Raw genomic sequence first — 27,507 nt, forward strand, 5'->3', positions numbered from 1 at the left:
CTTCACTCCGTATAATAGATTCTAGGTTCACTCACCTCATTGGCACTGATTCAAATGTGTTCCTTTTTATGGCTGAGTAATATTCCATCATATATATGCACCACAACTTCTTTATCCATTCATCTTGTCAATGGACATTTAGGTTGCTTCCATGTTCTAGCTACTGGAAATAGTGCTGCAATGAACACTGGGGTATATATGTCATTTTCAAATATGGTTTTCTCAGGGTATACGCCCAGTAGTGGGATTGTTGGGTCATATGATAGTTTTATTCCTAGTTCGTTTAACCAATGCTTCAAAAGTTAAACGAATTGGGCTACAAAGTTTTGCCTTATCTGCCATATTCACCTGAACTCTCACCAACTGACTACCACTTTTTTAAGCATTTCAACAACTTTTTGCAAGGAAAATGCTTTCACAAACCAGTAGGAGGAAAAAAGTGCTTTCTAGGAGTTCATCAAATCCCAAAGAAGGGATTTTTACACTACAGGGTATAAGCAAACTTATTTATTATTGGCAAGAATGTGTTGACTGTAATGGTTCCTATTTTGATTAATAAAGATATATGTGAGCCTAGTTTTAAGGATTTAAAATTCACAGTCTGAAACCACAATTATGTTTGTACCAACCTAATAAATATGCAATTCTACTTCTACTTAAACAACTTTACTCTTAGAAAAGACAGTTCTCAGGATAAAAACTTTAGTCTCTCCATACATGTAAGCATGAGAATAAATTAAATAAATTAGGCTAACGTTTCAATCTATAAATTTTTTTCATGCAGTTCAACTACTAACTACTCTCAACTGAAAGTTCTTATAATTAGAATCTGAAAAGGGAGTTAGATAAGCCACTAGAATAGACAGATAACTTTAATCTGGTTATAACATTCAAAGTTGAACATTGCAATTACTACAAGTTCATCATTCTTTTTGGGTAGAAACAACAAGGGATAAGGAATGGGTTTGCCAATGGTACAAAACTAGATGGGGATGGGGAACCAAGCCAAGAGTCTAAATTTGAGACTTAACAGGATTTACAAGGATTGCGATTAAATCAATAAGTCACACAGAAAATCTGCTAGAAATATCCTAGAAGTAGCCAGAAACTTCCAAACAGGAAAAATAAAAATTTTAAGTATGTAAGCTAAAAATATTCCCTATTCTGTTAGAAAAAATACTGGAGATAGACCAAAAATTATCTTAAGGGGGGAATTCCAAACAAAGATCGTGTACGTGGACATCAGTTGGGATGCCAGGTCCTGACAGACTCAGGCAATCTGGGCGGGGGAGGATCTGGGACTTGTTTTCTTGATGATATCTTTGATGTATTATACTGAATAACCAGGTAAAGAACCACTATTTTTAAAAAAAATCTGTATTTAATGAATTATTTATACAATAAAGACTCCATAAACATATTTCAAGAGTACATGGCAGATGTTCTGTAAAGCTCTAGTAATGAGTCACTGAGGTTTGTACAACACTTCATGATTTATAAAACACCTCCACGCAATCCCAAGTACACAATCAAGACAGCAGCTAAATGTATCTTGCAAAGTTGGCTCTTTTGTAAATTAGGATCTCTAGGTATACGTGTTTATGAATGGAAAACTATGCCATTTTTAACCCACCCTTATTGATCTAAGGATTATGAAGAGGTATAATTACTTTCTTACAGAGATTAGTATTTGAACTGAAATTTTTTAAACCAACAACTCCACTACTAGAGAAAAAGGAAATGCTATATGTATCAGAGATGATGCATGCTTACTTCAAATCCATTTTTAAGAGTGAAACATTATAAACAATCTAAATACCCATCAATATCCAATCTTCATTGGTAAAATGAAGTATAGCCCTTCCAATCAATGGATTATCGATAACTTCAAGTCATTGGTAAAGTAAAGTGCAGCCCTTCCAACCAATGGATTATAAAATAAGTTCAAGATAGTAATTTGAAAAAATGACTGACATAATACGGAAGTTACAGAACAGAAAACGAGCTCATGAATACAAATTTGTATATATTGATATGCATAAAGAGGTTTCTAGGAAACCGTCTGCCAAATGTTAATCCGATTATCTCTGTATTTTGAAACAAAGAAAAACAGTATTCTTATTCCACTATAACTTGACTAGTGTGTTTCTTAAGAAAAAAAAAATGATTTTGAGGTACATTCTTTCTCCCCAAACTGGAAGGCACAGCAAAATGTATTTTATTGAGATCCAATGATCAGTCTGCCATCCAGACATGGTGTTGGGAATCCCAAAGGTGAAAGTGGATAAATTTACACCTTCAGTGAGTTGTGAGAAAGAAGAGCAGATGCTGTGAATGATTCCATCCAGGCCTGGAAGTGATTCTGGTGAGAAGAAAATGCCACCTTTCCTCTGAGCAAATGCAACTACATGCTAGGGCCCACAGCCTTGTGAGCAGAAGTTCAGTCGGATGTCAGCCCGCACCTGCTCCCTCAGACACACTCCATGGTCAGTTCAGGCACTCAGCGTGTCCAACTCTTTGCAACCCCATGGACTGCAGCACGCCAGGTCTCCTTGTCCATCACCAACTCCCGGAGTTTACTCAAACTCATGTCCATTGAGTCAGTGATGCCATCCAACCATTTCATCCTCTGTCGTCCCCTTCTCCTCCCACCTTCAATCTTTCCCAGCATCAGGACCACTGCAAAAACAGTACAACCACACACAGCAACCCTGGTCGTGACCCTTAGCTCTTTAAGAAAGGACAAGAGAAAAGTCTGTTCTACCATCAGGCTACCAAATACCATTAAGACCTGGCTGGCTTTCTCTTCCATGTGTATACTAAACCTCCTCTTGTAGGAGACATTACGTTCACAGGATCCTCCAAGCCAGTGACTCATGTCTGCTTCAATTATAAATCTAGACTATTGTCTTCTCCTCTTTCCTTGTTTATATGTTCAGTAAGCACATGCTTCTTGTCGGCTTAATATCCAAAGAACAAACCCTACTCTGCACCCAGATCACAGGACCTATATTTACAGGAGTTTATTTACATGGTGGGTGGACTTTTTTAGCTGCCTTAGAGATCACTTCCCTAACTTTAACAGATGATATGATAAAGCCAAAAAAATAACATTACCAACAACAAAAAAGGGTGCTGGGAATATGCTATTCGGAGGATTTGCTGAAGGATTTATTCTGTAATAGAACCTCCACATTCACAAGCTTAAATTTCCAGGACCAGCTAAGCTGGTTCTATAGTACCCATGTACCAATTCTGCAGTGATGGGGAGAAATAAAGTACCAAAGGAAAGGGCAATTTGGGGTGTGCTCATTGCATGATGACAGGATTATTGATCCAAAGTATGAGGCAGGCTTTAAAAATGAATTTAGGCATATCAAAGAAAGAACAGAGGATTTAGGGAAAACAAACTAAAAGAAGCTCCAGTTGTTGGCATTTTGCAATTTTCAAGTACTCATGTCATTGTGGTACCCAACAGCTAGCTGGCAAACCAACAAAACAATATGTTGGCCTGAGAGCATTGTTTATAGACAGCACTCATAATAGACAAATCTATTCCCACCAAATAGGGACAAAGCCACATGAGGACTGACAACACGAAGATAAACATTTTAATTGTGTGCCACGCTTGGTACTGTTTGCTGAATTAGAATGCTTCTTTTCTTCCTTGACACTGAAGATAAAAGCATAAAATAGCCTTTTTTGTATTTGTTAACTCAAATCTTAGGTAAATTATAAACTCTCTTGATTTAGCTATTTCTATTTTAGAACAGACCTGGAATATAATACTAGCCATTTAGCCATTGCGTGTCTACTCAAGTCGTGTCTGACACTTTTAAGACCCCGTGGACTGGAGCCCACCAGACTCCTCTGTCCATGGGATTCCCCAGGCAAGAATACTGGACTGTGTTGCCATTTCCTACTCCAGAGTATCTTCCCGATCCAGGGATCAAACCCATGTCCTCTGCATCTCTTGCATTGGCAAACAGCTTCTTTATCACTGCACCACCTGGGAAGCCCTAATGCTGATGGTCAATGGTCAATTTTTTAAGGGTATAAAATGTACAAAAAATGAAAGTGTAGTTAAAACGAGTTTACAGATTTTCTAAAAATCTAAAAGTAAGAGCAAACCTTCTCAAAATAGTCTCTAGATATAAATTCTGAGAGCATTTCCTCCTTGAATCTCTTATTTGGAGAATATAGTCACTTTAAAATTTTTTGAGATAGTTCAATTAGTTTTCTGTAATTGATGTTTTATCAGTGTTATACTCCGACATTACATCCTTCAGAGCAATGAGGGGTGCAAAATGTGACACACCCAGAAGTGCTGTTAGACATATTTACCTTGTCAATCTCAAAGACAAGGCACTCTGTCCTTCAGTGGTTCAGTTTTACAAATGAGATTTTCAATAAGGTCATTAAACTTCTCATATGGATTGAGCCAAGGATTGTCATTTCAACTTTAATCGGTCTTCCCAAGGGTCAAGTTCATGATTTTGTGCCTGTGTAATGTAATCTGAATGGGCTTCCCAGGTAGCACTAGTGGTAAAAACCTGTCTGCCAATGTAGGAGACAAGAGACACAGGTTTGATCCTGCGTCAGGAAGATCCCTTGGAGACTGGCACGGCAACCCATTCCAGTATTCTTGCCTGGAAAATCCCATGGACACAGAAGCCTGGGGGTATGGTTCACGGGGTCACAAAGAGCCAGACACGACTGAAGTGACTTAGCACATAATATAATCTGAACAGTGTTGGAAGATTCTCTCCCAGCTTTTCCCATTACCTCAAATTCCAACAGAAGACACATACAATGAAACAAAAGACTTTGGTATTTGCAAGTCCTCATTAACACATTTATATGTGGGAGAGGGGAGAGTGAGAATCCATTTCACAGATGAGGAAACTAAGGCTCAGAACAGCTAAGTAAGTTGCTCTAGACCGTGCAGCTTTTCAAGGACAGAGCTAGGATCTGAACCTAGGAAGCAAGATCCTTGGAGTGGCCTACCTTACCATCTCCTATTAAAGAAACAAAAAAGGCAGAGAGAGATGAGAGAGAAACACATTCCTAGTAGATCAAGACAAATTCATCTGCTTCACAGTTTGGCCTCTGATCAGCCTTGCTTTTGGTTGAACGAGTTATCATCGCTGCCCAGCTACTACAAAGATTACACATCAGGCCGGAGTTTGAAATCCTTTCTGGATATCTGTTCATCTTGGGTGTGCAGGTCACGCTGTGAAACTGGCAAATAGGATCACGTAATCTAGACAGAATAGAGCTTGTTTTGATTCCACAAACGAAAAATTGGGGAGTTGAGAGTGTGTTAGTGGAGAGAGTCTATGATAAATCTCTATCTCCAAAAATAGGACAGCGCCCACCGAAGCCTCACCACAGCTGTTCGTCAGCCTCCTTTGGAGACCAGCCGTTTACAACAGGAGCCAGCTCCCAGGAGGATCTTGGATGGCTGCCACTGGGCCGCTTTATGAACCTTGTAGGCTAGTTTCCAAACCGGAAAAGGCTGAAAAATGAAAGGCACATATTTCAAAGATTTCTGCTTGTTCTCAGGGGAAACTCCTCTTTCCACTTCCTGAGCTGTATTACCCCCTCTGGTATTTCAAAAGCACAGCTTGGACCCTCCTTGGTACCTCCTACCACACACACTTTCTGTACCTCCAATCTTCTGCTGCCAGTGCTTCAGGCAACCTCAGCTGCTTCCCCAACAGCAAAGCCCCTGGCTTCACCCATTTGAAAGGCTTGGCAAGAGGAATTCTATCCACTAGACTTTACTGAGGAAGATCTCAGCAAGACCTTCCAAATGAGCCAACCAACCACCACTGTTTGACAGCGTTAGGAGCCCTACCTATCAGCTGCCTATACTTCAGTTGAAAAGACATGAGCAAGTAGGTATGTGCGCATTCTTAAGCTCACACATTTAACAGCTGGAAGTTTAGCGATTGTCTAGCTCATTCAACTCTCTTCCTTGAATCGTAAGAAAACTGAAGTCCAGAGGGTAATATCCAAATCATGCAGAGTACCAAGGTCAAGATGAGGGCTAACCACTGTTCTCCACTTTGCTGGGATGCTCTTTAGAGTACAAGTGATGATAGTAATCCTGAGTTTGTGGAAGGTGAGAATATGTGGTATGTCAGAAGAGAGAAGGAAAGAGAGATACATCGTTTATTGCTGTGGGGACTCTTCTCTGATTCGTCCTCTTTTTCTTATGAATTGGCATGAAATTGAGTGTTGGACTAGAATATCCCTAGCCTATAGATTTGTCAACCTCAGTTTTTGGCTCTCACCTTCTACTCCCTTGAATTTTCACAGTGTGTGTTTCTCGTTTGGGTGTTAAGTCCAAAAGCAATGATGGCTACCCAAGTGGAACAGCTTGAGATAGTCCAAGAAGCACAGAATTGTTTTGGCCAAGCCTCAAGCCACAGGGCCCTGTGCTGGCCCCAACTAACAGGAGCCCGTCCTACCATCTCAGTGCTCTGAGCCACTGGAAGAACATGCCCTGGGCAAAGGCATGAGTCCATTACCAGCCTGAGAATGAATGTTCTGGATTGGAGGGCAGGGGGAGGTGGTCTCCTGAAAGCACGTGTTAATCATGCCCAGAACCTGGATGAGCCTCTATAAGGCTGTCTCAGTGCCTATTCCAGGCCCTGGGAAACAACAGGAGAGGAAAATAGGAATATGTCAGGCCCAGTTCTTGTCTTCAGAACTGCACTCTTAGCTTCAGTACAAAAACACCACCAGGTGCCTGCAATCTGTAATCAGTGCTCTATTAAAATGCTCTCAGAAATGCCGGAATTATCCTGATTTCCACACACAGCTGCAGAAGGTCCTGTTGGGTAACTGAAGAGTCTCTACAGGTTCACTTGAGACTCCCCAGAAGCAACAAACTAGGATGCCTTGGTTAGGATCCAACGTCCAATCAACAGTGAAATCTCCATGTGAGAGGGATGGGTGGGAAGGCAGGCATCCCTCCTTTATGCATCGGGGTTGCCACCGAACAGCTACGAATCCAGGTCAGACTCAAGGTCCATAGGCAAATGCGGATTCTGCCCCATTCAATCAGCTCTTCTGTCATTCAATGTCAACCCCTTTCTTGATCAGCATGTTCTAGAACACAGCTAACTTCTGACCTAACCAGCTGTGCAACGTTTGATAGCGAAGGAAAAAACCTATCAACTGAACACTACTCTAAGACTAACTCAGATTAACACTCGTGTCACACATCAACAAATTACACAGACATTCAAGCACAAGTAATCCAGCTCACCATTCAGAATCCAGGACCAGGACACAGTGGTCACTTCCCCCCCACACTCAATCTTACAGATGCTTGGTGGTGAAAAGAAGACTAGATCTGTCATCAGATGATCAGGTCTGAACTCTGTTTGCCTTTACTTGATGAATAAATTTGAGTAGAATTCTGTCTCTCTGAGCGCTGTATCTTCATCTTTAAGATGGGGTAGTGCCACCTACTTCACAAGACTGTTATGAAGGAGGAGGGAAATGAGCTTCATGGGTCAGCCTGCTCCTACCTTGAAAGTCAGACAAGCATGTAAGCATGTCAGCTTATCTGCAAAAGCATATACATATCACAGTGTATTTTATAAGGCTTTCTACCAGTGACATCCTATTTCATCTTCCCAATTTATGAAGAAGGTATCATTGTCTCTCCTGGACAAGTAAACAGAATGCAGCTCAGAGAAGGGACCTGCCTCTGATGACTCTGCTAGACTCAGCCAGAAAAGAGACGAGTTAGTTTCCTGCAATCCTGTCCTGTTTCCACTGCACCTCTCTGCCTCACCATATGGAACTACCAACTTAAGTCTGCCCAGTGTGGATATGGAATTCCCTTGTAGCTCAGTTGGCAAAGAATCTGCCTGCAATGCAGGAGACCCGAGTTCAATTCCTGGGTCGGGAAGATCCCCTGGAAGGAAATGGCAACCCACTTCAGTATTCTTGCCTGGGAAATCCCATGGACAGAGAAAAGAAAAGGCACACACAAAGGACAGAGCAGATCTGGGATAAGACACAGCTTCACTCATTCAATAAGCAACACTGTCCTAGCCATGAAGGACACTAAGGTCACAGCAGTCCTTACAACCTAGGGAGAAGAACAACCAACAGGCAAGCAATTCAGTGCAGCAGTTGAACAGAAATCAATTTAGACTGGTTTCATGGACTCAGTAATTAGCAAGAATAACACTATCATTCACCACTCAGTCAGAAAGGGAAGCCACATCACGTGGAGCTGAAGCTCTCCACACCTTTGAAGAGGCCATCCATCTGACTTTGATGACTATTTCTGCTCCACACACACTGTTCTGTATTATCAGAGGTAACACAGAAATTCCACCTGGGTCAGGACCTTTCCTTCTTCACACATTTACTGAATAGTTACCAAGACTTGGGCTCTGCGTAAGGGATGGAGATTATAGACCAGGTAGATCTATCCAACAGAAAGAGTCTAGCCAAGGAGAAGGAGAAGGACAAGGACAACGGCCACCCGTGACTAAATGAGCAGTCTGATGTTGCTGCTCCACAGCAGCAGAAGAGGCGAGTACTTTAATCCTTCAGAAGCTGGTGATCAGGAGCTACTTACTCTGTTAAGCCTATCTTTGAAATGTAATTAAAGAATTTAATTATATTGGCCTGCTGGGATTACACAGGGAGATCCACCTTGCTGGAAAGTTATGGAAGCTGTTGACTTTGAATGACCTGCCATATGCCTGGACTGACACCTGGGATCTGTGCTAGGGGTGTGCCCTGGACACTTCAGGAGAGATGGACACAGCTGGACCTAGGGTGAGTGCAGCAGACTGCCTGCAGGTACACATTCATTTCTGCACAGACCCTACACACTTTCAGAAAAGCAAGGGGGAACTCCAGGTACGTCGTGTGGTGATAGGGGGAACGGTCAGATAGGCTGCTACAGGGAAAAGGTGGCTGAGAGGAATATAAACTCCTCAGATGTCCTTTTGGTCTTGAGTTATGATGTGGGAAGAGGGGAGGTAAAAGGTAAACTTTTAATATGTTCATTCATCACCACCAGTTCACTGTGGTGGGAGTGGACAGACTGAGGTCATCAATGGATAGTTTTGTAAGCGTTCATTTTCTTGGTCCATGTACATTTTAAAGTTGCACATTTTAATGGAATCTGGAAAGATGGTACTGATGAACCTATCTGCAGAGCAGCAATGGAGACACAGACACTGAGAACTGACTTGTGGACATGGCTGGAGATGATAGAAAGGAAAGGGTGGGATGTACGTTGAGAGTAACATGGAAATATACATTACCGTATGTAAGACAGATAGCCAGTGCGAATTCCCTGTATGACTCAGGAAACTCAGGCTGGGACTCGGTAATGGCCTGGAGGGGTGGGATGTTCAAGTGGGGGGGGGGGCATGGGTAGACCTACGGCTGATACATGTTGATGTTTGGTAGAAACCAATACAATACTGTAAAACTATTATCCTTCAATTAAGAATGAATTTAAAAAAATAAAAATACATATTTTATGTGAGACAGATTTCTAGGGAATTCCCTGTGGTCCAGTGGTGAGAACTCTGTGCTTTCACTGCTGAGCACAAGTTCAGTCCCTGGCTGGGGAACTAGGATCCTACAAGGGGTGGCCAAAAAGAAGAAAAAGACTTCTAGTTTCTCCTAAAGATTGGGAAGTGTCAGCAACACTAGCCCTGCAGCTTTCTCTTCTCCTAATCCACCCCACTGAACCACACCCACACACACATACACACACACTGGTCAACAGCTCCCAATAACTGCTGCTGTCCTAAGGATCCCCAGCTTCATGCAGAGAGCTTAAATATATACTACTTGCATTTAAAATACAATTATATCTGGCCTTTCGCTCATAGCCTATGCAGCAGATTTTTTAGATGTTTGTGTTCACCTCAAAAATACCTAGAGAGCAATAAATGACATGGTGTGAAACCATCATTCTCAGGATAATCACCATCTTTTTTACACCTTGTAGGAAATACCTAACATTGCACATTGTGACAAATTTGATTTGTTAATTCTGTATCTCTGTGTGTGTGTGTGTGTGTGTGTGTGCATGCTCCTATAAACACAGAAATCCCGCTGTGGCTCTGGATAGTTGTATCCACTTGTCATTGGTAAGCCCTCAGCTCCAACCCAGCAAAAGCTGGGAAGCTCTGAAGAGAAAGAGGACAGGGCTGGGAACAGAAACTTTTACAAGCTAAATTAAGACTAAATAACACAGGCTGGGGGGGGGAGGAAAAAAACCTCCAATACCTTAATCAGTTTGAAGTTATTTGGTGTTGGTTGATGGCTGCACCATTCCTTGATACATACTTAGTTATTTGTGCTGATTTCCTCTATTCTAATTCTACCTCTCATTTATCATACAGTTCTCAATGATATGTAAATATAAAGACAGCTCACTGAACTGACTGAGATAGAAGAAGTGCAGATGATTAAATGTAAATGCAAAAGTCATGTCAATACAGTGTGGAAAACGGAATTTTTCTTTTTTCTTCTTCTCCCTATGCAATTAACTCAGAAACCACATGGAAATTAGCCAAGAAAGAATGCTCTGAAATAAACAAGCTTGATTACAGAATCCTAACCCCATAGATACCTGCTCTATCTATTACAAAATTAGAGTGCTCTGAACTCTTAGCAGGAGTTGAAAGTAAAAAAAATCCAAAAAGATTCTGGTTTGAGATGCAGCCACTGAGCTGATACTTTTATGCTATGTCACACCAATAACTATCTAAGAACTCATTAAAAAAAAAAAAACCCTCCACAACCAGAATTCAACAAGGAAAGACACAAAAGAAAAACAGAAGGAAAGGCATAGGGAGAAAACAGAAGAATCCACAGCATCGGTGTTTCCCAGAGACAGGTCAATCAGCAGCCTAAAAGACAACAAGTCTAGAGTAGCTTTTTACAGATCACGGAACTCATTTCACAGGTGAAGGGGAAAGGCAGCAAGCCAAGGGCTTACCAGTCAGGGTTCCTCCAATACATCTTACTGTGTCCAAGCATCTGGCCTCCCAATGCCAGCAGGAGGCTGCCTGTTACTGGATGTGCGCTCTATTCCACTAGGCAGAATATAGGCTGAGCTGGTGACCAACGTATGTATCTCGCCGCTAGATTAAGGGGTAGAAATTCCTTTTCCCTTTTTAAAAAATGAGCACACAACAGGGTGTGTTGAGTTAATTACATGTAACATTTAGTCCATGGATTCCAGAATGGCTAGACTGCACTGAGAGAGAACCAGAGCTGAAATGGACATCACTGAGAGTTGGGGATTCAGGTCACCTGATGGGGTCCCATGACTGCTTCTCAATGTAACAGCAGCTGACGATGACTTTTGAGTGCGTCCTGTTAGGAAAGGCTAAGTGAACGTGTACTTTTACCTGTGAAGACTGGGCTACGTTAGAAGAAGGTCTCTTTGGAACTACATGTAGGAAGTGAGTTATGAGCCAAGCCCAGAAGGCTATATTGGACAGGTCACAACTCAGAAGGCCTTGCTTCTCACTTTATGGTTATCAGGGGAGCTACCCAACTGCCTACTTTTATAAGACGCAAGGGTACATCTTCCCAGTCCCCAGGCCAAGCTGAGTGGAACAGGAAAAGGCCCCTGACACAGGAAGAGTCGATTTAGCTACAATATGTTCTTCCTTAAAAAGAGAAGCTGGGCCAATCAGATTCTAAAAGAAATAGCAAATGACCCAATAGTAGTGGGAGCTGAAGCTTTGTCTCATGATGCAGAGAGAGGCTGAAAGAAGACAGATTACATACAAGGCAAGGTTATAGAGGAAACCAACCTGTAGACTGAGCAAAGGATGGTGCAGATATGCAGAGAGAAGAAGAGGGAGAGAGAGACAGAGAAAAGGAAAGGAAACACCCAGAGCTTCCTGGGTGCACCTGGTTTTCCAGTTCATAAGCAGAGTTATGAAAAACTATTTTCCTAAAGTCACTGGTATGAGTCACTCTTACACACACACAAAAGAACTTACTGGAAGCAATGAACATTGGCAAGCAACTTAAAAGCTAAGCGTGTACCTCACTTTCCCTATGCATATGTTAGGCCTAACACCTGCCAAATGAGTTGACACAGCCCTTTGGGGGAGTATGGTCTGATTAACCTGAATATGTAATTTCTCATTATTGAGGGTCGTGGACAATAAAATGACAGCAAGTCCAGAGTTCTAAAGAAACAGGAAAACTTCCCTCGCCTACATTACAGGCGTAGCTCACTGAGCTTTTATTGTCCCTACAGGCAAGACAAATCCAGTCAAAAGACATATTAATGCAAGATGACTTCTGTACTTTATGTAAGGGGGGGAAATCAACCAATTCAAGGTTATGATTCCCACAAACTCAAACCACATTAAATATGTCAGCTAAAAAAATAAAAGAGAATGCCTAGAAGACAGACTTTGGTGACAGACAAGTAAGCCTCTGAGTACTGCCTTGTCTCATGACTGCACAACCTCGGGGCTCGTTCCCACACAGGACTTCCGACTCCAGAGATAGAGCCCCCGCCCCCCTCCTCCCCTCCACATCCCCGCCCAGCTCCCACGTGGCGATGTAGCACCCAAGGGCCTGCTGGCCGTGTCCCAGTATGCCCATTCTTCCTCCTGCTGCCTCTCCCCAGGCTGGGTTAGCTGCCTGTGTTTTGTATCACGTGTGAGGCTTTATCACTATGCCTGACACATATCAGGCAACTGTAAGTTTCTGCTTGTGGGTCTGTGTCTCCAAACAGATTCTCAGCTCCTAAATTAACCCAGGCCCCTAGCACAGTGGCTGGTATATCACAGGGCTGAAAAGGCCCATCTTAAATGCATGCCTTTAAGGCCCACGCTCCCTCTTGTCCCATCTTCTCTGGGCTGGCAGATTTCCTTACAAGGGTATTACTCAGCCCCGCAGCCAGGCTAAAGAGACTGCAGTGACCTTCTGCTAGCTTTTCTTTCCCTTGGCTCTGCTGCCTTCACACCAAAGACAAAACTGTGACCAATCCTAAGAAGGCGTGTTCTATGCTTTACATCTCCCCTAAATATATTAAACAGACTTAAAAAAAAAAAAAAAAAGAAAGAAAGAAAGTCAAAGATACGGTCTTACCAGCTTACATAAAACAGCTTCAAGACCATAACCCAGGGGTCAGCAACCATATAGAGCCACAGAATAAACAATTTAGGTTTAGAAGCCATAGGGTCTCAGTCATAAGTCCTCAACTCTGCTGTTACAGCATGAAAGCAAGCACGGGCAACAGATAAATGAACAGGCAGCCTGTGTTCCAGAAGAACATTATTTACAAAAACAAGTGGCCAATCCACAAGCTGGAGTTTGCAGATACCTAATTAACCCAATGCAACAAACATGTATCAAGGATATACACATATGCAAAACATCAAGGTCAGATGCTGAGGCGTGTGCCGCAGTGTCCCAGGCCCACATTATTCTCAAAGACAATCATCCATAAAGAATAATGAAAATAGGCAGACCAGATGAGTATGATAAAGAAGTTACCAGCAACACTCAACAGTCAACTTTTGAGCACCTGAACTATTGACCATGACCTTCTGTTGCAACCTCTCTGACCTTCACAGATGCCTTCAATCAACTTTTCTCCACTACCGTGTTTTCTTCCAAAATGCTATCACTCCTCTGGGTTCCGCCCTCTGCTGTCTTCTCTCCCTCTATAGTTTCCCTTGGTAATTTCATTCATTCTTAAAACTTCAAGTATCACCTGTAGGCTGAAAACCAATCACATCTACATCTTCTTCCCAGAGAGACACAATGAATTTCCACCCAATAGTGCAAAACTGAATAAATCATCTTCCCATAAACAGTTTCTAGTCTTGTGTTCTATCTTCAGTAAACAGCACCACCAGCCACCCAAGTCAGAAACCAGAAACACAAGCCTGCTCCTCCTCCTCCACTCCACTGATTCAGGCCATCATCCCTCACAATACATCAGTTGCCAAATCCTGCTCAATTTGACATTCTAAACCTGCATCTACCCGTTTCCTAGCCCTCAATCTGGCTGCCATCATCTCCTGTCTTGATAATAACCACTGAACCGATCAATGGGTATCCAGGTTTGCCTCCGTCCAACACACTGAAGTGGGTAGCGAGTCCCTTCTCCAGGGGATCTTCTGACCCAGGGATCGAATCCAGGTCTCCCACATTGCAGGCAGATTCTTTACTGCCTGAGCTACCAGGGAAGCCCCAGAGCTAGAGTTACTTTTCTCCAATGCCTGGGGCAGATTATTTACCAGCTGTCTCTCAGCCCAGGCCCGCCCTTTTGTATTCTGTTTTATGGTGCCAGAGCTTGAAATCTGCAAATCCCATTTTCCAGACTGCCTTGCAACTGCTTTCTTGTTCAGTTCTGCCGATGGGAGCCCCTGGCCGGAAATCAGAAGGCAGAGATAGGAGAAGGAATTCTCCTGTTTTCCAGCTCCTATCAGACTTCACAGTAGCAGCTGCTCCGGTTCCCTGTGCTTTCGCCGCTCTGTATACTAGCCATGGACCCCCTGGATGGGGGCGCACCGGCTGGCTATAAGGTAACCCCTCCTAGGAGACCCACGCAGCTCCTCAGCAGTGGGCAGGTCAGCTCTACAGTCGCCTCTCTGAGTTTCTAGGTTGTTAACCACACCCTGCTTATTTAACTTATATGCATCATTCGAAATGCAGGGCTGGATGAAGCACAAGCTGGAATCAAGATTGCTGGGAGAAATATCAATAACCTCAGATATGCAGATGACACCACCCTTAGGGCAGAAAGTGAAGAATTTAAGAGCCTCTTGATGAAAGTGAAAGAAGAGAGTGAAAAAGTTGGCTTAAAAGTCAACATTCAGAAAACTAAGATCATGGCATCTGGTCCCATCACTTCATGGTAAACAGATGGGGAAACAATGGAAACAGTAAGAGACTTTATTTTTGGGGGTTCCAAAATCACTGCAGCCATGAAGTCAAAAGACACTTGCTCCTTGGAAGAAAAGCTATGACCAACTTAGACAGCATATTAAAAAGCAGAGACATTACTTTGCTGACAAAAGTCCGTCTAGTCAAAGCTATAGCTTTTCCAGTAGTCATATATGGATGTGAGGGTTGGACTATAAAGCTGAGCACTGAAGAATGAATGCTTTTGAACTGTGGTGTTGGAGAAGACTCTCAAGAGTCCCTTGGACTGCAAGGAGATCCAACCAGTCCATCCTAAAGGAAATCAGTTCTGAATATTCATTGGAAGGACTGATGCTGGGGCTGAAACTCCAATACTTTGGCCATCTGATGCAAAGAACTAACACATTGGAAAAGACCCGATGCTGGGAAAGATTAAAGGCAGGAGGAGAAGGGGACAACAGAGGATGAGATGGGTGGATGGCATCACCAACTCGATGGACCTGAGTTTGAACAAGCTCTGGGAGTTGGTGAAGGACAGGGAAGCCTGGTGTGCTGCAGTCCATGGTGTCGCAAACAGCTGGACATGACTGAGCGACTAAATTGAACTGAACCACACCCACTCCCCTTTGCTCCCCCTACTCCCAGGATGGCAGCTGCTTCCTGGAGTTACAATCCCTATGTTACTTCTGCTTCCACTAGTCTTTCAGCCCTCTAATACCTTGTGTCTCCAGTTCCCCACATCTGATCGCCTCTATTTGAAGTGCCAGCCTAGCATCTGTTTTTTCACTGGATGAGGGCTGATGCAGTATGTGGCACAGGGACTAATTCCCAGGAAATAAACCCAAAACATGGGATCCTGGGACGGAGTTGCTTACATCTTGGACCATGAACAGTAATAACCTCATGCCTCCCAGTGAATTCCCTCGACAGCAGCCGCTGTAATTTTTACAGAGCATCTGCCATCACCTCGATGGCTCACCATCACCATCAGGAGAGCAAATCCCACGACGACTCTCAGGGTTCTAGAGCCACTGTTTCTCTCTCCAGATGCACTCCTTGCCACTCCTTCCTCCTCCTCATGGTCCACGCTCTAGCCACTCTGAACTCCTTTCCATTTCAGAAACACTCACCTCCTTCACTCTCTTCACAAAGCTGTCCCCAGGGTTGTATGTGGTGCCCCTGATCCTCTCTTCATTCAGTTAGCTCCTACTTAGCTTAGACGACACCTTCTCCAGGAAGCCTTCCCAGATTTGCATGCAGCCTAACTTCACCCATTACGGCCGTGACTCTGTATTTACTCTGCAGTCCCACAAAAAACTTGAATTCTGATAAGATAGGTAGTGTACTTATCTTGCTCACAGTTTTAATCCCACACAGCAGGTTTTCAATAGTTTGTTGAATGAATGAACAAATCTATAAATAAGAAGGTGTAGATTAATTCCTACGAGGGAGATTTGGGAATGCTTCTTAAAGAAGACAGGAATTTGCCCTGGACTGTTAGACCCAATTGCCAACACTGTAGAAAGTTTATAGAAGATATTATCCTTAGTTTGCACAGACTCGTAAAATAAGTAAAAAGATTTACTTTTCTTCTGGGGGTAGCCAAATTATCAAGCAGCTCTTGAAAAATAAGCTTCTTGGGAATAAAACATATCTTTGGGATTTATCCATAGGCAAACCACCTGGATAAAATGACCTGAGGACTCTCATGGATGTTTACCAACCCACACTTTCTGCTTTTAGAAGGTCTATCCAGTTTTCAACATCTGTTCCGAAGTAAAATGTGTATGAAATCCCCATAAACCTACTTTATTGCTTTCCTTTCAAAAACCTCACACAAACCAGATTGAAACTTCTTTAAACCAAGTATGTCATAAATCTGAATGTTACTTTCAGAACTCAGTAAATGGAAAGAAAAATGCTTCAGTGAGGCAAAGATCTTTCTATTGATTTCTCTATATAGATTTATTATATATACTGGAGCAGTGGTTCCTTATTGAAACTCATTCTCGCCACCTCAGATAGTTCAAATAGAGAAATAGCTAACTTTTCCTAAAGTTCTATAACTTTATTAGTAAAAGTACCAGATCTATGTGAATTTTACTTCTCAAAACTTATCTTTCACACTTTACATTTATGATGAAATAAACTGAACACTGGCCAAAAGCTTCTAGGTTAACTTTTTTAATGCTTCTTGGCCATTTAATGGGTTTATTTCTGCTAAGTAAACATCATAATATTTTGCAGTTCAAAGGTTTTAGCCCTTAGGAATTTGGTTAATCATTTCCTTTTTTCCTTGATCTCTTGGTAGCAACAATATACTCAGCACAGATTAAAGATGGCACACATTCTTTATTTATTTTCAGGTAATAATTTTATGGACTTCCCTGGTGGCTCAGAGAGCAAGAGACCTGGGTTCGATCCCTGGGTTGGGAAGATCCCCTGGAGGAGGGCATGGCAACCCACTCCAGTATTCTTGCCTGGAGAATCCCCATGGACAGAGGAACCTGGCGGGCTACAGTCCATGGGATTGCAAAGAGTCGGACACGACTGAGCGACAAGTACAGCACAATAATAATATATTAAGAATAGTCTTAAATGAACACTTAATAGTGTTAAAATTGCACAGCAGCACAAAAGGAGAAATCATTCCCTAAAAGCTGGTTAGCTTTTTTAAAACAGAAAGCTGTCCCCACTCCATCACTACTCTACTCTCTCTCGACTTTGTCAATGGGCTAGGGCCGGCCCTGACCTCTTCCTCCCTCATAGCAAATTCCTTGGGCAACTTGCAACTGTCAGCCTAAATGGTCTTGCTCCACCTGAGTCTCCCAGCTTCACTTCCCTACGTCCCATTCCAAGGAATCCACTAAGAACAACAATCTCCAAATCACTTCTCTTGTGAGTTTCAGTTAAAGCTTAATTATTTCACTCTTGGCATCATGTGGTTTCTTAGCTTCTCTCTTTTCAAAAAAGGGAAGGGAAAGAAAGGAAGCAGAGACATAGCTCTAGAATTACCAATACATGAATGAGTGGGGAGCACAGCCTTCCAGAGAATTAACAAAAAGTGAAAGTATCAAGAAAAACATTTAGGCCCCAGTTAGGTGGAAGGACTCTAGAGCCTGCAGATCTATGTTCCAGTCACAGTTCTGACAACTCTTATTCTTTCAGCTCATCACGTAATATGCCCCTTTGTGTCTGCTCTGGTCTCCTCATCTGTTGAGGCAAGTGTTAATATCCTGACCCTTCATGAAGTGTCATGAGTTCGAAATGAGGTCATTTATATGAACTGTTTAGAACAGTTCCCACCGTATTAACTGACTAGGTGCTACCTCTGATCAATTTCCTTGTATCCTAAAAAGCCAGTCTACTCATACAAATTAAAGTGGGAAAAATGGATAAGAAACGAGAGATATGAGAGAAGAAAAATGGTAAGCAGAAGGACATAAAGTAGAGAAGCCCTTTAGGTATAATGAGAAAAGACACTAAATGTGGATGTGCACAGAACGTTAGGTAGGGAAGAAACTAGGCCCAAACAGAGACATCTAAAGGTGAAGGAAGCACTGTCATCAAAATAGCCTAGTGGCTTAGCTATAGAGGCTTCACAGCTGCAAGGGCTCTCTTGCTAGGTCAGGAGTTTTCCACCAGTGCTCCTCCAAAGCCCCAGGGGTCCCACAGAGTCCCCACAGGAGCCTCCTGGAGATGGGGAGTGGGAAACCTCAGCATCACTTCCCACCCATCACTATTCTAGCTCAAATACAACAGCTCCACTGTTATCTGCTCCCAAATGAAACTATAAGTTCTTTTGACTAAAAGTTCTATTTCTAAAGAAGGAGAAGCATAGAAGGCCACTATCCTAGTCCAATACTCTCACTGAGCAGGTTAAGAGACTGAGACCCAGAGAGGGAACGTAAATTTATGTAAACTCACGCAGCACCTACATTTCTCCTTCAGGCCCCTGTGAGCTGTTTGAGGGCACCATTCATGGTTTACTATTTCCTGTTAATATTCCCGATGGCAGCACAGGAACTCAATGAAGGTGGCTGGTGTGAATGAAAAGGTTCTTTTCTTTCAACAGTCTTGCTTACACGGTCTCTGACGAGCAAGAAGCCACTGTAATTCCTATCCTTCTTCCTCCACAGCAAGGTGTTCTTTCTCCCCCTCTGGCTTCCTTCAGATTTTTCTCCAGCTCTGGTTTTCTGAAGTTGGAATAAGACATGTCTTACTATAGTTTAGGGGGGAGTGGTATTATGATATAATGGAATTTGGTCTTCATCCCTGGTCCCTGCCACAGAACTCCTGAAACTCCTGAAATTGCCAGAGTTAACAGGAGTGCCTTGTTATTCATAAAAAGTTCTTTCCAACCATCCCTGAGTTTATGCTAATAAGGTGACTCTTGTGGACTCTTAGAGATAGAGCTTCAGGATAGGGTCTGCTTGCCACAAAGACCAGAGCATGATTACAGGGTTGGAATTTTCAGTAGCACCCTCTTTGTTGACGTCCAGGGAGGACAGAAGGGTAGAGATTAAATCAACAATGGCCAATGATTGAGCCCATCGTACATATGTAGTAAAACCTCCATAAAAACCTCTAGACCACGAAGTTCAGAAAACTTTTGGGTTGGTGAACATACAAAGGTGCTAGGAGGGGAGCACCCCCACAGAGGACACAGAAGCTCTACACCCCACCCCCCCAATTTGGCTATGTCTACTCCTGAGCTGTATCCTTTATAACAAGCTGATAATTGTAAGAAAAGCATTTTTCCTGAGTTCTGGGAGTTGTTTTAGCAAATTATCCAACCTCAGGGACTTGGGGTTGTGGCGCCCAAGAATTTATTGTTAACTGGGCAGAAATATGGGTAGCCTGAGCTCTCCATTTGGTTGGCATCTGAATGGGGACAGACTTGTGGCATTGAGCCCTTCCCTTATCAGTTCTACACTAACTTCAAGAACTGGCATCAGAATTGAATTGCTGGACACCTAGTTGGTGTCAGAGAACTGGAGAATTCGGGTGAAAAAAGGAAAAGTGTATATTTGGCACAGGGGGTGGGGAGAACCCTCAGGTTATTTATCTCAACTCTCCTGAATGTGTGGCTTCCTGTCTGATCTTAGTTTGGGAAGGTTTTCAGCCCTTATCACTTCAGATATTTCTTCCGCTCCTTTTTTTTCTTCTGGCATTTCAATGGTACATATGCTATAATTTTTCATTTCATTCTACAGACCCTCTATGTTCTGTTCTTTTTTAAAAATGACTTTTTCTCTTTGCATTTCAGTTTGGAAAGTTTCTGTTGATCTATCTTCAAGTTCACTGATTCTTTCTTAGTCAATATCAAGTCTACTTACCGGTCTGTCAAAATTACTTTGCATTTTTGTTACTATATTTCTGATTTCTAGCATTTTCTCTTTATTATTTCTGAAATTCAATCTGCCTGCTTACATTACCCATCTGTTCTTGCATGTTGTCTAATTTTTGAATTAGAGCCTTTGACATACTATAATTCATTTAATTTCCTTGTCTGATAGTTCTAACGTCCATGTTGTTCGAGAATCTAGTTTTTGCTTATTGCATTGCCTCTACAGTACTTTTTCTTACCCGTTGGCATGTCTTGTAATTTTTTGTCAAATATGGGACAGGTCATATCAGTTGACAGGAGTTAAGAAGACCCTTAGGGTGATGATTTTTTATTTTTTCATCACAGTAACTATATTTAAGGCAGAGGGTAGCATTATGTTCTACAATAAAGCAATAAATATTCTTGAACTTATTAATCATTAATCTCTGTTCAAACATGTACCTACTGTTACATCTCTGGTCTAAAATGTACAGTCACTGAGTTAGTTTCTCAGGTTACACTAATTTATCCACATTACAAACTAGTTGCTTTTCCTGTAACTCGACATACAAAATGCTTGGTAAAAAAAAATTCTCCAAAACTAATTCCTTTAAGTAGATGAATCTGGCCCAATATTTTCAGGCCACTATAATGCCATTTAGGACAGTAAATTGAAATGCAGGAAAAATTTAACTTCTTCACTATTAATTATCCCAGACTATTTTGAGAAAAGATAATCAGCTCCATATTTACAACATACGTGCTTATAATTTTTAAGTAATTTATGACAGGAAGCCTATACAATTGAGTTTTTATGATTTTGTAAGTCCTGATAAAGAAACAATGGTTCCCCTGTCTTCACTAAGCCAGTCGAAGTTTAGCAACAAGTCAGCCAGCTCTGAAATGTTCACATCACAGATTCTTACATGTAAAGGTCAAACATGTAAAGATGATCTTTTGCTTCACTGACTTTTGGCAAAAGGATCATAAACTGACAAAAGAAGTGAGAAGGGCAAGATCAGAGAAAGGCTCTGGCCAGCTTCTTTCGAAGTCACCTCTCAGCTGGAGAGGAAGAAAAGGCCAGAGAAGACATGGAAGGTAAACTCACTGTTGCTCAAAGGCAGATATATATGCTGATGAAACCCCTAATTTCCTTCCTGGCCATTAGTGTCCTCAATCCTGTTCAGTCATCCTTCTGTTGTAGTATCAGTATTAAAATGTGCTCTTAAGAAGGAATATAAATCCCTGAGGGAAGGATTTCAGCTATAATTGCATTAGGGGGAGCAAGCTTCATTATGAATATGTAGACATCTCTTTTCAGAGAATTCTCTAGAACCTTCACTGAGTCAAGCAACACCTAAGATACCAACCTAGACACCAGGCAGATAAAAACTAACTTTTTGTTCTTTTATTAAATTGAGTGGTAGAGTACATGAGAGGACTCTTTTGCCAAGAAAAGCATAGGAACATGGTTCAGTATCATTTAATAGACATGAGCCCTACAAGTACTTTTGGAACCAGGTCAAGACACATCCCACTACACTCATATAGCAACCATTTAGCACATCACCACTTTCCCTTCTCAAACCTCAAGCTGGGTGACTTTTGTCATTAGCTAAAAGCCACATCATGAAATTAAACAAGATGAAACATCATGTGAATTGACACCAACATAACTGCAGCAGGAATGGAGATTCATCACGGAAAGAACTATTCACCAAACACAAAACTAGCTCACGAAGCTCTTCCAACATAAGAGATTTAAGTAATTAATCCATCAAACATTTATTTAGGCGCATATAATATATAAAGCACTGTGTCAGGCTCTGGGGTAAAGAACTAGGGGAAGAATACAAAGATAGCTGAGGTGTGGCAATCTGTGGATGAGGGTCTGATTGGATTAAGAATCACAGAGAAACAGCACTTGAAGTCAAATGCACCGCTTAGCTCTTATTAAAATTGCTAAATGCTGAAACACTTTTTTTTTCCTATAGGAAATCCATGGATTTTTTTTCTTCCAGTTTTGATGAGATATGATTGACATATAGCATGGTAAAGTTTAATGTGTGCAGCATGATGATTTGACGTACGTACATCATAAAATGATTATCACAGTAAGTTTAGTGAACACTCATCATCTCATCTGGAGAAGGAAATGGCAACCCATTCCAGTATTCTTGCCTGGAAAATCCTATGGACAGAGTTGCCTGGCGGGCTACAGTTCATGGGGTTGCAAAAGAGTTGGTCAAGACTTAGCAGCTAAACATCTCATATAGATACAAAATTAAATAAATAGACTTTTTTTCTTGTGATAAGAACTCAGGATTTACTGTTAACTTTCATGCATAACATACAGCAGTGTTAACTGTATTTATCATGTTGTACATTACATCCCTAATATTTATTTACCTTATAACTGGAAGCTTGTAACTTTTGACTGCCTTCATCCAATTCCTCTTCCCCCATCCCCCATGTCTGGTAACCACAAATCTGATCTCTTTTTCTATGAGTTCATTTGTTTTTGAAGTCTAATGGACCTACAATACCATGTTAGCTCCTGTTACACAACATAGTGATTCAATATTTCCATATATTTCAAAATGATTACTGCAATATCTAGTCACGATATGTCACCTTATAAATACATTCCATAGTTATTGACTATATTCCCTACACTGTATATTTCAAGCCTGTGACTCATTTGTTTTGCAACTAGAAGTTCGTACCTCAATCTCCCTCACCTATTTCTTTCCTCTTCCCACGCTTCCCCCCCAACCCCATCAACCACCTGTTTGTTTCTCTTTGAGTTTTCTGTTACCTTCAACTCAAGAGTCCCATTTGAGGGGGTCTTGTCAACTAATGTATTTGTGGACAAGAGGAGAAAAAGAAGAAATATCAGCGTCAGCAAGCATTCCCTGGACTCTACCCTCTATAGCCATCTCTAAGCAATGAATGGTGAGTGCAATAATGAACACATAGCCTGAACCTATGAGTACAATAACCACCTTCATTCAATAGCACTGATTCTGCCATCCAGGTGGAAACAACTGGATCCAATGTTCCCAAAAGTAAGAGTAAGGTCCTGAAACTGTGGTCCCTGACTCTCTGGTTTACCAAAGAATCAGTACTAATGAGGAAAGGCTAGTCACTGCTGAAATAGACCTCAAAATATATAATGGCTCAAACGCCTTAGAACGTTTTATCTGCAGAAGGGGATGAATGAAGTCTTCCTGTTCTTCACACTGAAACAGGGACTCAAATTGCCAGGCTCTGCCATTTTTATCAGGGTCATTCTACTGGCTAGAGCTCAGTTACATACTGCGCTTAAATGCAAAGGAGCTTGGAAACTGCATTCTTGCTGCAGGCTCGGAAAAGGGAAATGTGGGGCTTCCCTGGCAGCCCAGTGGTTAAGAATCCGCCTGCCAAAGCAGGCGACACAGATTTGATCCCTGGTTGGGGAAGATACCACATGCCACAGGGCAACAGAGCCCATGTGCCATAACTACTGAGCCTAAGGGCCACAATTACTAAAGCTTGCACACCTAGAGCCTGGGCTTTGCAACAACAGAAGCTGCCACAGTGAGAGGCCTACACACCACAGCTAGTGAATAGTCCCCGCTCACCACAACTAGAAAAAGCCTGTGGACAGCAATGAAGACCCAGCATGGTCAGAAATACATTTTTTAAAAAAGAAGAGGGAAATGTAGATTTTGGTGAGTAGCCAACAGCCTCTGCCCTTGTATTTAATGACTGTGCCCTCCCTTTCAAGCTTTCCCTTGCCCTCTGTGGATATGTATGGATGCATGATTACACACACGTCTATAAATGAAACTCTATGCAGTAAACTTTTGATTCCATCTATATAATAAATGGCAGGGAGCCTCATACAAAGATGGGTGACCATTTATTTAGAAGGAACAGGAATAACCTGATATTAGGATCCAGATGATGCAGCACATAAAGAAGCTTAGCTTCCTCCAAGAGTCACCCTCAGACAAGGGAGATAAATCCTCCCATGCCCACACTTCCCTTAGGGACCTTCTCAAGATCCATCCAAATAATATCCTCATGAGGGGCTCATCTCTGAGCTGGCAGAATACTAGTACAGTGTATGATTCCCCTGAAAAGGAGTAAAATGCTAAGTATTTCCTTGAGACCCTCAATGATTCCGTTTCTGGCTAAGAACCATCATGCCTTAGAATCAGCACTTTCATCACCAGCCCTAGAAGCTGACCTTCTTCTCAGAGCAATCTTTCACAAAGAAAACGTATTTCACTTCAAAGGCATTTTACACATTCAGCAAGGGATAGAAATCATGCTGCCCTCGAATTTGCACACCAGGCAACTGCTAACCCACCACTCCGAGGTTAGTTATCCCACACCCCCTCCAAAAGCAGCTAACTAAAAACCATGCCTCGGCAAAAGGAGAAACCAGCATACGTCAGGGCTTTCCTAGGCTATCTCAAATGTGCCATCACTGATATGCAAATAATCTACTATATACAAATATACTAGACTCTACACACTGCTAGCAAGGTGTACATGTGATTTATCATGTTATTCTCCACAATGCCTTGTCTAGATGCCATCAATCAGTAAACATTTGCTGAAAGAATAGCATCATTTTTAAAATTTGCCATCCTTAAGTCCTCTCCACGTGTCCACGTGAGGGCTGCCAGTCTGGAGGACTCATCTGTATGACTCACTCTGTACACAATCTTGCTAATAGGTGTGAGACAAAGGCCTTCCGACTGTGACAGTGTCAGTGCTGGTGGTGACATGACAGCACAATCGGTCACAACACATAAAGGACTGGTCTGTTTCATGCCTGTGGGGCTAATCAGTCACCGGAAGTAATGCAAGATACTATATGACTCCCTCAGCTCTATTCCTACCTCCATCCCTGTTTTAATTTTCTCCAGGGCTCATATCATGAATATATTTAACTTACTTGTATGCCTTTCTCCCCATAAGAAGCTCTGTAAGGACAGGGAATTATGTCCATGGTGTCTAGCACCCAAAACAGTGCCTAGAACACTGGAAGTACTGAATAAACTTTTGTGGCAGGAATGGATGAAATAAAGAAGATATTTGGATTCTTTCCTCCAAAATCTGAGGGTTTTAATCACCAAAGAAATGATGGCTGCAATGTTCCAGCATAACTGGATTCTTCTGACCTAGTCAGAACATCTCAGAAAAAGATCTCACAGACAACCCATTTGTTAGGTCATAAAGCAGGGCTTCTAGAAACCCAAGCTATTACCATGCCATCTTAAAGTCCCCACATAAACTGAGAATGGACAGAATCTCCAGGGTGGAGGTTTAGGCAGCCTTTCACCAACAAGGACCACGTGTGCCTCACTCCCTTTCCCCTCCAGAGACCTGTCCATGTGGCTGACACCAGTAACTGAGGCATGAAACCAGGGAGGAAGATGGGAAATTCCTTCTAATAGCTTCAGAAACAAAATTTCCTGAGTCTCATGTGAGCAAGGTGAATAAATCCTGGACCCAGCTCTACCCATGGGAAGTAGCCACAATTCATTTTTTTAAAAATTAAAAAAAAAACACAGTTCAAGTTCAAATTCTCAGCTTTCCAAACATGGCCATGACCTGATAAGATAAATTCCTTCAGGTTGTTTTAAAAAAAATCATTGAATGTTATTATTCATTTGCAAACTATTTCTTGATGGAACTTTAAAAATTTGCATTTTATTTCATTTTTGGCATGGGGAAAATAATGTCTATTGACAGTGATGAGCCTTGTTCATTCATTCTTCTGTGGACTCTCAAATAGTAATTAACACTCACAATGTAACAGTAAGAGAAATTATCAGCTTGAAGAAAACGTGTAACAATGATATTTTACACACTAAAACACTTTTGTACATTTTACATCTAAGTTTTTAGAATTCACATACTAAAGATACTGGGATCTAACAATTCATGAAAGAATGGCAAAATTTGCAAATCTCCAAAAAAAGAGTTGTTCTTATATCCTCAACCATAAAAATTTCCACAAAGACTCTATTCAAATACACTCTGATAAAAAGGTTTGCGTCAACTTTTTTTTTGTTATTTTTTTTTAATAAGTACTACTCTATAGTCAGCCCACCAGCCAGCACTGGCTGTATTAAACCCATCACTAGGCATGGGGAATACTGAAAGTCAGATATACCTTCACTGTGAGTTACTGGATAGACTCATCAGCAAAATACAAAGGACAGACTGAGTGACAGCTAAGATCGTTTCCAGCAAATTTGTTTTGTTTTGACTTCAGATTATAAATGATTTGACTTGTAATTTGATTATAATCTGATTTGACTTCAGATTATAAAAATGATTATAAAACTTTATGAGACATTGAGTTACGGAAAGCAGCAATGAAAAATTGAAATCTCTAAATTAGGAGTTTGAGATTAGCAGATACAAACGATTTTATATCAAATAAACAACAAGGTCCTACTAATAGCAAAGGGAACTATATTCAACAGTGTAATAAACCATAATGGAAAAGAATATGAAAAATAATGTATATTTAACAGAATCACTTTGCTGTACACCAGAAATGAACATGACATTGTAAATAAGCTACACATCCATTTCTTTTTTAATTTAAGTGAATTTTAAAATAGTTTGGTAAACAGAGGATTCTTCTACTGGTTTTTAATATCTGATGTTGTAAAACGTAAACATATGTCTTCCTATCTTATTTCCTAGAGACGTTTTTCCTCTTAATTTCATTTGCAGATAACCTGAGTTTTATGCTTTTCCATTTTCCATTTTATTCTCAAGGCAAGAGAGAGAAAAGTTGCACAAATTATACCAAACTATGCAATAAACAATGAAACCACATTTTTCTCCCAAACCTAAGCCCCCAAATGTCATGTTCTACATATCACGGAGCATAATCAAATGCATAGAAAAGCTTCTCTTTCTTTAGTGGAACAGAAAGCCAACAAGCCCAATCCCACTCACTAAGGAACGTGGCATGACCACAGTGCCACATACTGTTTGAGAACTCACTCCAACTTGGCATTGATCTTCAACTACACAGAGCAGCTTTTCCAGTCCCATCGGTTTCTGTAAAGCACCAGCATGCAGCCTTTTCATCCAAAACTACATCACACACACAAAAAACTTGCTTCTAGAGCCAAATCAAAATACTACACATTTGTACATAACATAGCATTAAATTTAAGCAACTGTGACTGCCACTATATGAGTTACAAATCACTTGAGGCCATCATTTATCTTTTCTGAAAGAGTGG

At 41.5% G+C, this 27,507-nt stretch overlaps 1 protein-coding gene across 4 annotated transcripts in view; it reads right to left on the reverse strand.

The window, feature by feature from the left end:
• The window catches only part of STXBP6 (syntaxin binding protein 6), a 256,424-nt gene that overhangs the window by 190,144 nt on the left and 38,773 nt on the right, over positions 1-27,507 (reverse strand). The window contains exon 2 of one of the 4 annotated variants that reach the window (XM_065906720.1): positions 5,390-5,518. The exons of the other annotated variants lie outside the window; for them this stretch is intronic. The gene's annotated coding sequence lies outside the window, so the exon portion shown is untranslated. The remainder of the gene's footprint in view (positions 1-5,389; positions 5,519-27,507) is intronic. 4 annotated transcript variants of the gene reach the window in all.

This window comes from Muntiacus reevesi, chromosome 15 (genome assembly GCF_963930625.1).
Source record: "Muntiacus reevesi chromosome 15, mMunRee1.1, whole genome shotgun sequence".
In the NCBI taxonomy this organism is placed as follows: domain Eukaryota; kingdom Metazoa; phylum Chordata; class Mammalia; order Artiodactyla; family Cervidae; genus Muntiacus; species Muntiacus reevesi.